Source organism: Pinus tabuliformis, chromosome 5_1, assembly GCF_031772625.1.
Source record: "Pinus tabuliformis cultivar Carrire ecotype Pingquan chromosome 5_1, CPIR1, whole genome shotgun sequence".
In the NCBI taxonomy this organism is placed as follows: domain Eukaryota; kingdom Viridiplantae; phylum Streptophyta; class Pinopsida; order Pinales; family Pinaceae; genus Pinus; species Pinus tabuliformis.
The window spans coordinates 517,863,746-517,873,617 of record NC_142305.1 but is presented as its reverse complement, the minus strand read 5'-3'; positions in this window follow the sequence as shown (position 1 = coordinate 517,873,617).

The following is a 9,872-nucleotide window of genomic DNA, read 5'->3' as shown; positions in this document are numbered from 1 at the left end:
TTTTATTACCCCGAAATTACCCAGCCACCCCCGTAGGTCGTTGGGCCACCGGGGTGGGGCGAAGGGCTATCTGGAATCGCCCTGCCACCCCCGCAGGTCGTTGGGCCACCGCGGTGAGGTGGAGGCTACGGACAGCATCAGCCCCTCCCTGGTGGCACAATGGCCCGCGGGGGTGGGGCGGAGGGCTACGGACAGCCTCCACCACACCCAAGTGACCCAACAGCCCGCGGGGGTGGCGAGATGATTCTGGGAATCACCCGCCACCCCCACCCCCCACACCACCCCGATGGCCCAATAGCCCGCGGGGGTGGTGAGGTGATTCTGGGAATCACCCCACCACCCCTTGGGCCGTTGGGCCACCGGAATCACCACACCACCCCCGCGAGCCGTTGGGCCACTGGTGTAATGCCATGTGATTGTTGCGATGGGCGGGCACGCCCACCAAGCAAGCTGAACGGTGAATTGAGCGAGTCAGCGAACTAACACGGGTGCAAAACAACTCGGCGAGTTGGTAAGGCGAAGTGAGGGCGACGATTTAGTGAGGCCACGAGTTTATAGTGGGTAAGCGAGAGCGTGCCCACGAGCCGACTTAAACAATGGGCGAGTCACCTTGGTGGTGGGTCGACGAGTTGAGTGGCAAAAAGATGGGAAAACATAAGTTTGGTGGGTCGGCTGAGCACCCCCACACCAACGATCTGACGAGTTATGTATTGGTTGGTGGGTCAGCCAAGCACCCCCACGAATTGGAAAAACCATATATACATACGACGAGTGAGCTAGATGAGAGACCAAGCGAAAAAGTGCAAAGTCATATCTGCAAGCAACCTGAGGTAGGTGCAAAATGGGCAAGGCATATGAGCCCACATGGTGGGCGGTTCAAACGACGAAGGTGAAGCGCGTTCAGGCAGGGTGACACGAGCGTGTGCGCCTGCCAAATGATAGGCGGACGGGTGAACCGTGTAGGGCGACCGTGGGTAGGAGCGCCCGACAGTGCGAATGACAAAGTGTGGATTGTTGAAACAGTGCAGCCAACGTGCGAAGGTGCCCGAGTAGGGCGAGCCGGCAGCACAAGGTGGTGTGCCTGAGTTGGGCAAACGACATAGTCATTCAGGAAGTTATTTCAAAGCCGGTCAAGCTTGTCTCCCGGTGAACTTGTAAATTCTGATATTATAATAAAATATTATTATATTGCATACGGTTATGTGTTTCTCTGTTGTTGAATGTTATATTAATGGTTTCCGCACATTAATATTACTGGTTAAAAATGATGAATGTTAGGCATAGTTCGGAAAGTAAGTTAACTAATGAAAATGTTAAGTACTTAGCCGATGCCGCACGAAAGCCAATTTATGAAAAAAGAATTGGGGGCGTGACAAGTGGTATCAGAGCCGAATTGTAGAGACCAGGAAAATATGTAGACGAAAGTTATGGAGAAATCATGGATTCACAGTCTGGGTTTCGTAGACTTGATGGTTCATGGCAAGACCATTCAAGCTCTAGTGGACACGGGGGCCACTCATAACTTTATGATGACACAGTTAGCAAGAGAGGTTAGACTGATGATCTTCCCGTTGAATGTGGAATTCAAGGCGGTGAACTCTAGAGCTAAAGTGGCGAGTTTGGCACACGAAGTTCCTGTGCAGATTAAAGACTAGCAAGGTCAGTTGGACTTCACGGTGATGGAGATGAACGATTTTGATGTGATATTGTGGTAGGATTTCTCAAAGGGCAATAAGGAAATTACTGTCCCCTTCTGTGATGAGGTGATGCTAGTTGGAAAATCACATACTTGGACTTTGCCTACTCATAAGCAAAGGAAGGAAGTCAAGGTGCAACATGTTTCTGCACTAAGTTTGGAGAAGGCTATGCGAGAGTCAGACATGGAGACATATGTGGCTGTATTCAAAGGAGTCAAAGGTGATGATGGAGTGGGGATGCCTATTCCAGCTGAGATTTCTGAGGTGCTAGCTGAGTATGTAGATTTGATGCTCGATGAGCTACCAAAGAAGCTTCCACCAAGGCGTGTTGTCGACCATAGCATTGAGCTTGAGCCAGGGAAGCAACCTCCGGCTAAAGCACCTTATCAGTTGTTAGGACCTGAGTTGGAGGAGTTGAAACGATAGTTAAAGGAGTTAAATGATGCAGGTTTCATCAGACCTTCAAGGTCCCCCTATGGAACTGCAGTATTGTTCCAGTGAAAGAAGGATATGAATGAGCTACGGATGTTTTGTGATTATCGTGCTCTCAACAAGCAAACGATAAAGAACAGGTATCCTTTGTCGTTAGCTGTAGATTGCTTCGACAAGCTTGCGAAAGCCGGAGTGTTTTCCAAGCTGAACTTGAGGCATGGGTATTATCAAGTGCGGATAATTGAGAGAGATGAAAGGAAGACCACAATCGTAACAAGATATGGTAGCTTTGAATTCCTTGTTATGCCATTCGGGTTATGCAATGCTCCTACTACGTTTTTCACTTTGATGAATGATGTTCTACGTCAATACTTGGATTTGTTCGTAGTAGTGTACTTGGAAGATATAGTGGTGTATAGTGATAACATGGAGGATCATAAGAAGCACTTGGCATTGGTGTTTGAGGCGTTGAAGAAGAATCAGCAGTACTTGAAGAAGTCTAAGTGTATGTTAGCTCAGACCGAGATTTCGTTCCTTGGACACATAATGGGTCAAGGGTACATACGGATTTAGTCAAACAGGGTGAAGGCGATCGAGGACTGGGTTGAACCAAAGAATTTCCATGATATGAGGGTGTTTTTGGGCATGACCAACTACCAACGGAAGTTTGTAGAGGGGTACTCCAAGGTGACATCATTGCTGATAAACCTGCTGAAGAAAGACAAGAGGTGGAATTGGACGGAAAAATGTCAGATGGCATTTGATGATTTGAAGAAGGGGATGGTTACAACACCAATATTGAAGTTTCTAGACTTCGAGTGACTGTTTGAGGTACACACATATGCTTCAGATTTTGCCATAGGATGGGTTCTTATGCAAGATGGGCATCTGGTGGCATACGAGAGTTGGAAGTTGCAGGATAGAGAATAGAGGCATCCGGTCCATGAGAAGGAGATGACTGTGATCATTCACTATTTACATGTATGGAGGCATTACTTGATTCGGAATCCTTTTGTTGTCAAGACGGACAACGTTGCAGCAAGTTATTTTGCATCGCAACCAAATCTGTCGGCGAAGCAAGCTCATTGGCAGGACTTCTTGGCAGAATTTGACATGACTATTGAGTACAAGCTGGGGAGACTTAATGTGGTAGCAGATGCCCTTAGCAAGAAAGGACAACTAGTAGCATTGGAGGGAGAAGACCAGGCAGCACGAATTAGGAGTCAAGTCCAGATGTTAGAAGAGATGCAAAATAAGCCCAGGGAAAGTGTTGAGACCGATACTCAGGTGCAGAATATAGTGAAGCAGATAAAGGAGGGGAAGACACGAAGGTTCTTTATCCGAGATGGATTCTTGTTCTTTGGAAACCGACTCTATGTTCCAAAGTCATCCAGACTCAGGAGGCAACTTTTGAAGGAGTGCCACAATTCTCCGTGGCCTGGCCACCCAAGGCAGCGTCATTCTTTGGCATTATTAGAGAGAGGATTCTTTTGGGAGAAGATGCGAGAGGATGTAGAGGAGTATGTACATACGTGCATCATTTGTCAGCAGGAAAAATTGAATACTCAGAGGCAAGGAAGTCTGTTGCAGCCTTTACCGATTCCTAGGAGACCATGGATGAGTGTCCCGATGGACTTCATCACTCAATTGCCACAAGTACTAGAGTATAATGGGATCATGGTCATGGTTGATCGTTTTTCCAAGTATGTTGTCTTTGTTCCAACAAAGATGCCTTGTGGATCCGAGAGGGCTGCAGAGTTGTTCTTCAAGAACATAGTGAAGTATTGTGGGATGTTGTTGATCATCGTATCAAACTGAGATCCGCGATTTACAGGCAGATTTTGGACCACATTGTTCAAGTTAGTCGGGACAGATTTGTTGATGAGTTCGAGTTACCATCCGCAAACAGATGGGCAGACTGAGAGGATCAACACATTGCTGGAGGATTACTTGAGACATTATGTGATGGCTGATCAGAAGAATTGGCCTGAACTCTTAGATGTAGCTCAGTTCAGCTACAACATACAAAATAGTTCTGCGATAGGGTACAATCCATTTGAGTTGGTGAATGGACAGATGCCAGTCACACTGCATACCGTAGTGACAGGAGGTTTGTTGAGGAGTCCTCATGCAAAGAAGTTCATGAAGGCTTGGGATGAGACCTTGGAGTTGGCACGGGTGCGCTTGCACGAAGCTGCAAGGAGAATGAAGAAATGGGCAGATAAGGAGAGACGGGATGCACACTTCAGTGTGGGAGACATGGTGTTCCTCAGGATTACCAGAGATTAGTTTTAGCCACCTAAGGGGACTGCGAGATTGTTGACAAGGAAATATGAGGGACCATTCTGAGTTAAGAAGCGAGTGGGGGAGGTTGCCTATGAGTTGGAGCTTCCGCACCATATGCATATGAAACATCCAGTTTTCCATATCAATCAGTTGAAGAGATGCAGACTTGATGTTGATCATCCAGAGAGAGTGGAACCACCGAGGGGACCAGCCATGATTGTTGACAAGCTGAACCTTGAGATGGACAAGATTCTAAAATGTCGGACAACAGGGATTGGTAGTCACATACGATGGGAATTTCTTGTCAGATGGAAGAATGCACCAGAGGAGGATAGCTGGGAAACGGAGGACTCACTTTGGAGATGGAAGCGAAAGATTGCGAAGTATGACAGGAAGTTATGACGGATAGCCGGATTGCCGAGGACGGCAATGACCTTAGGTGGGGGAGGATGTAACGCCCTGCGATTGTTGCAACAAGCGGGCGCGCCCACCGGGTGAGCTGAACGGTGAACTGGGCGAGTCGGCGAGCTAACATGGGCAAGACACGGGCGCAGAACAACTCGGCAAGTTGGCAAGGCGAAGTGACGGCAACGAGTTAGTGAGGCTGGAAGTTTATAGTGGGTAAGGGGAGTGCGCCCACGAGCCGACTTAAACGACAGGCAAGTCACCTTGGCAGTGGGCCAACGAGTTGAGTGGCGAAACGATGGGAAAACGTAAGATTGGTGGGTCGGCCGAGCACCCCCACACCAATGAGCCGATGAGTTATGTATCAGTTCGTGGGTCAGCCAAGCGCCCCCACGTGTTGGCACAACCATATATACATACGACGGGCGAGTTGGATGAGAGACCAAGAAAAAAAGTGTGAAGTCATATGTGCAAGCAACCTGCTGTAGGTGCAAAATGGGAAAGGCATATAAGCCCACACGACGGGTGGTTCAAACGACGAAGGTGAAGCGCATTCAGGCAGGGTGACACAGGGGTGTGTGCATGCCGAACGATAGACCCACGGGTGAACCATGTAGGGCGACCGCGGGTAGGAGTGCCCAAAAGTGCGAACGACAAAGTGTGGATTGTTGAAACGATGCGGCCAATGTGCGTAGACGCCTGGGTAGGGAGAGCTGGCCGCACAAGGTGGTGTGCCTAAGTTGGGAAAATGACATAGTCATTTAGGAATTTATGTAAAAGCCGGTCGAGCTTATCTCCTAGTGAACATGTAAATTCTGATATTATAATAAAATATTACTATATGCATACGGTTATGTGTTTATCTGATGTTGAATGTTATATCCCGCACATTAATATTACTGGTTAAAAATGATGAATGTTAGGCGTAGTTCGAAAAGTAAGTTAACTAATGAAAATGTTAAGTACTTAGCCGATGCTGCATGAATGCCAATTTATGAAAAAATAATTGGGGGCGTGACAGCCGAGGTGGGGCGGAGGCTACGGACAGCCTCCACCCCACCTCGGTGGCCCAACGACTTGCGAGGGTGGCGGGGTGATTCCAAGAATCACCCAGCTCTCCGCTTCACCTGGCGACTCGATGACCCGTGGGTGTGGCGGGGTGATTCCGGGAATCACCCCGCCACCGTCGCAGGTTGTTGGGCCGTTGGGGTGGGGCAGAGGGCCGCGAACAACCTCTGCCCCACCTTGGCGGCCCAATGACCCGTGAGGGTGGCGGGGTGATTCTGGGAATCACCCCGCCCTCCGCCCCACCTTGACAGCCCACAGGGGTGGCGGGGCGATTCTAGGAATCACCCTGCCACCCCTGCAGGTCGTTGGGCCATCGGGGTGGGTCGGAGGGCTGCAGACAGCCTCCGCCCCTCACCAATGGCCCAACGGCCCGTGGGAGTGGCAGGGTTATTCCGAGAATCACCCCGCCCTCCTCCCCACCCTGGCTGCCCAACAGCCCACAAGGGTAGTGGGGCAATTCCAGGAATCTCCCTGCCAACCCCGCAGGCCGTTAGGTTGTCAGGGTGGGGCGGAGGCTGTCCGCAGCCCTCCACCGCACCCTAGTGGCCCAATGGGTCGCGGGGGGTGGCGAGGTGATTCTGAGAATCACCCCACCACCCCCCAGGCCGTTGGGCCGTCAGGGTGGGGTGGAGGCTATCCGCAGCCCTCCACCCCACCCCGAACAGCCCTCTGCCCCACCCCTGATAGCCCTCCGCCCCACCCTGGATAGCCCTCTGCCCCACCCCGACGACCTAACAACCCGCAAGGGTGGTGGGGTGATTCTGGAATCACTTTGCCACCCCCGCAGGCCATTGGGCTTTGGACCCTATATTAGGTTGGGCGCACCTACCTATGGTTTTGTGCATGTTTTTTGCACATGGTTTTGGACGCGATGGTTTTCGGTCCATGGTATTAGATGCTTCAGTATGTATAAATATGTATTGTAACATTGAAAGGAACAAAAAATGAAAAATCAAGCTGGTAGTCCCGGTTTTGGGATCCATGGGAGAATCTCTGTGTATATCTGTTTTATGTGTTATGCTCTCGCATTGTTTATTTTTTGTGTTTTAGAATTCGTATGCAGGTAATTTCTGTACGGGGTTAAAACCTACAGGGCCGTTGGGCCACCGGGGTGTGGTGGAGGCTGCCCAGCCCAGCGACCCAACGACCCGTGGGGGTGACGAGGTGATTCCGGGAATCACCTTGCCACCCCCGCGAGTTGTTGGGCTGCTGATGTCATGCCCTACATTGGCGGTACTCTTCCAACCATACTATAGTGAGGTGCAACACCACTGACCACTTTCTTTTCACCAATACTTATGATCGTGGACTACGTCTAACTTTCGATACTTAATTTATTTCTTCTTTACCAAGTATTATGTTTTCCTTTATACAGTGAAACCATTAACATTCACCATAAATAGCATTAACACATAAATGCACAACAGTATAAAGGGAGGGGAAACTCCCTATAATGAGTCTGCCCACAATATCAATATATATATATATATATATAAGTTCAATCTTCGGAAACCCCAAATTTACACAACCAATTTTACAAACTTCGGCAGAGTCGGTTGCCCAGCTCGTCGGCATGCCTGAACGGTCACCGCACGTTCTTCCCAACTCTTTGTTTACCCCTAAACACGTTCGTTCAGCTTTTCGAACGAACCATGTCGTTTGCCCAACTCAGGCGCCCATGTGTGTCATCGTGCACCCCTGCCCGGTTGCACTTCCACACTTCGGTCGCACCTCATTCACCAACCCATCGCACTTCCATTTCGTTCCACCTTTGTGTCATTTTCCCAACTTGGGCACCCACCCTTGTCGTCGTGCCACCCTACCCGGGCACGTTCACCGCCGGTCACACCTCACCATTTCGCAAACCCACACTTCAACTTTCCACCATTCAACGCTTCCACAGTTCGGCGGGCACACCTTCGTGTCGCCCTGCACGAATAGTCGTTCAACCTGAACCGGACGTGCCCACCCGCAGGTCGCCCTGCATGCTCGTTCAATCCAACCAATGTTCCGTTCGGCAGGCACACACGCCCATGTCGCCCTGCATGAACTCGCCACCCTGTTCTCTGCCTTGTTCACCCTTCGGTCCGCCCGTCATACGGGCATATCTACACGCCACTCTGCACCTAACCGCAGAACTCCCAAAGGCTCAGCTTGCACTTCAACTTGTTTGCTCGTCCAAGTGATCTCTACCTCTCCAACCAACTCGCCACGCTTATGTATATGCATTCATCGTTACGTGGGGCGCCCAGTTGACCCACCAACGCACATACAAACTCGTCAGCTTGTTTGTTGTTCTAATACGTCGGCCCGCTCGTTTGTAACGTTTGGCCGCCCATCCATGTGATGGCTCACCTGTCGACTCGCCCTCTCATCGGGTCGCCCGGGACCACCCACACAGTATATACACTCCAACCACCGAAACACATCGCATTTCTCCCTGTTCACTTAGCGTGTGTTGCGGCTTGTCTAGCTCGCCCGCGCCCTCACCCGGTGCACCCTCGCTCGTCCGCCAACCGCAGCTCGAGGTCCTTACATCCTCCTCCACCCGAAGTCATTGTCATCCTCGACAATCCCTTTTCCACCCTAGCAACCATCTGTCACCAAGATGTCCATACCAATGTCACATAATCCATCAGTATGTGTTCTCTTGAACAGTCATCTTCTTGATCCATGACTTCGATCCATCTATACATCGCAAACATCCCTGCAACATATATAATACGACAGTCTCCACCATGTATCACCATCGTGTGAACTGTTGCCATGATACTCCAACATAATGCTAACACATCTCTACACACTGACGTCCCTCATGACTTGAACTAGTCGGGTGATCAGTCCAACTGTCACTCTCAAATCATAAGAATGCACATCCTTATGCCATCACCAGTCTTTTCTCATACTTTTGTTACAACATCAACTCGACCACCAATCCATCTCCATATAAGTAAGCCATGTCCAGGTTCATGAAGTAGCCTTCATCTTGTCTGCAACATGCTGTATATCTAGCCCATGGTCTTGTTTGTACAAGAGTGCACAACATCTCCATCAACTCATAAGTGAAACATCTACATGTCACACCAACAAATCCACCTTCACAACATCCCTGACTTGGAACTCCTCATTGGATGCCCATAAATGACACCTCTACAAGTGCTCCTACATAATGTTCCTGCATAAGACTGCCATGCTCCATGTCTCCAACCTGATGTCCATGACTAAGTTTCCCATGTTGTCCAACTAAGTAGACCCATCACAACAATCAGTCATCCTCATCCAAGTCTGCAATCCGGTCTAGTGAACTCGGTCACCCAACCATATCTCATCCTAAAGAAGCCTCCTCCAAGGCCCCTTGTCAAGGTGGTGCAGCCCCTTCCAACCAAGGTCCCTGCACCAACCCATCTCCAAGGTTGTCTATCGAGAAAGGAGGGCCAGGAAGTTTCCTCCCTGACTCTCATCCACCCATGTATCAGATTGGTACTGTGTCCTCAAGTATCTATGCACAACCTCAACCTCCTCACATGTACACCCAAGCTTCTCAAGCTTGTCTTTCGTCAACTGAAATTCATATATGCCCATGGCATACCTGCAAAATTCCACTATGCCAGCCGGATCTCTACCTGCATAATCCTCTCCAACCACTGCCACTAAAGAAGTACTCAAACTTCCTTCATCTACAACTCCATTTTGAAGATCTTTGGTAGAAGATGTCTCTGCCAAGTGCTTCAGGATTCGTGAGAACGATTTCCCACTTCCTTCCTTCTTCTTCGCTCTTCAACGAATTCAATTAACTTCTCTTCCTTCATTGTTTGATTCATACTCCCATGTCCTCTTTGCTCCACATCCTCATGCTTCACATTCAGATCTTTGGGATACAAAGTCATAGAAGCCATCCTTGGTCTATACCCCAAGTAACTCCTCCTATTCATCGGAACCAACATAGTCCTCCCTTTAGCTGTGATCAAGAGAATGTCCTGGTCC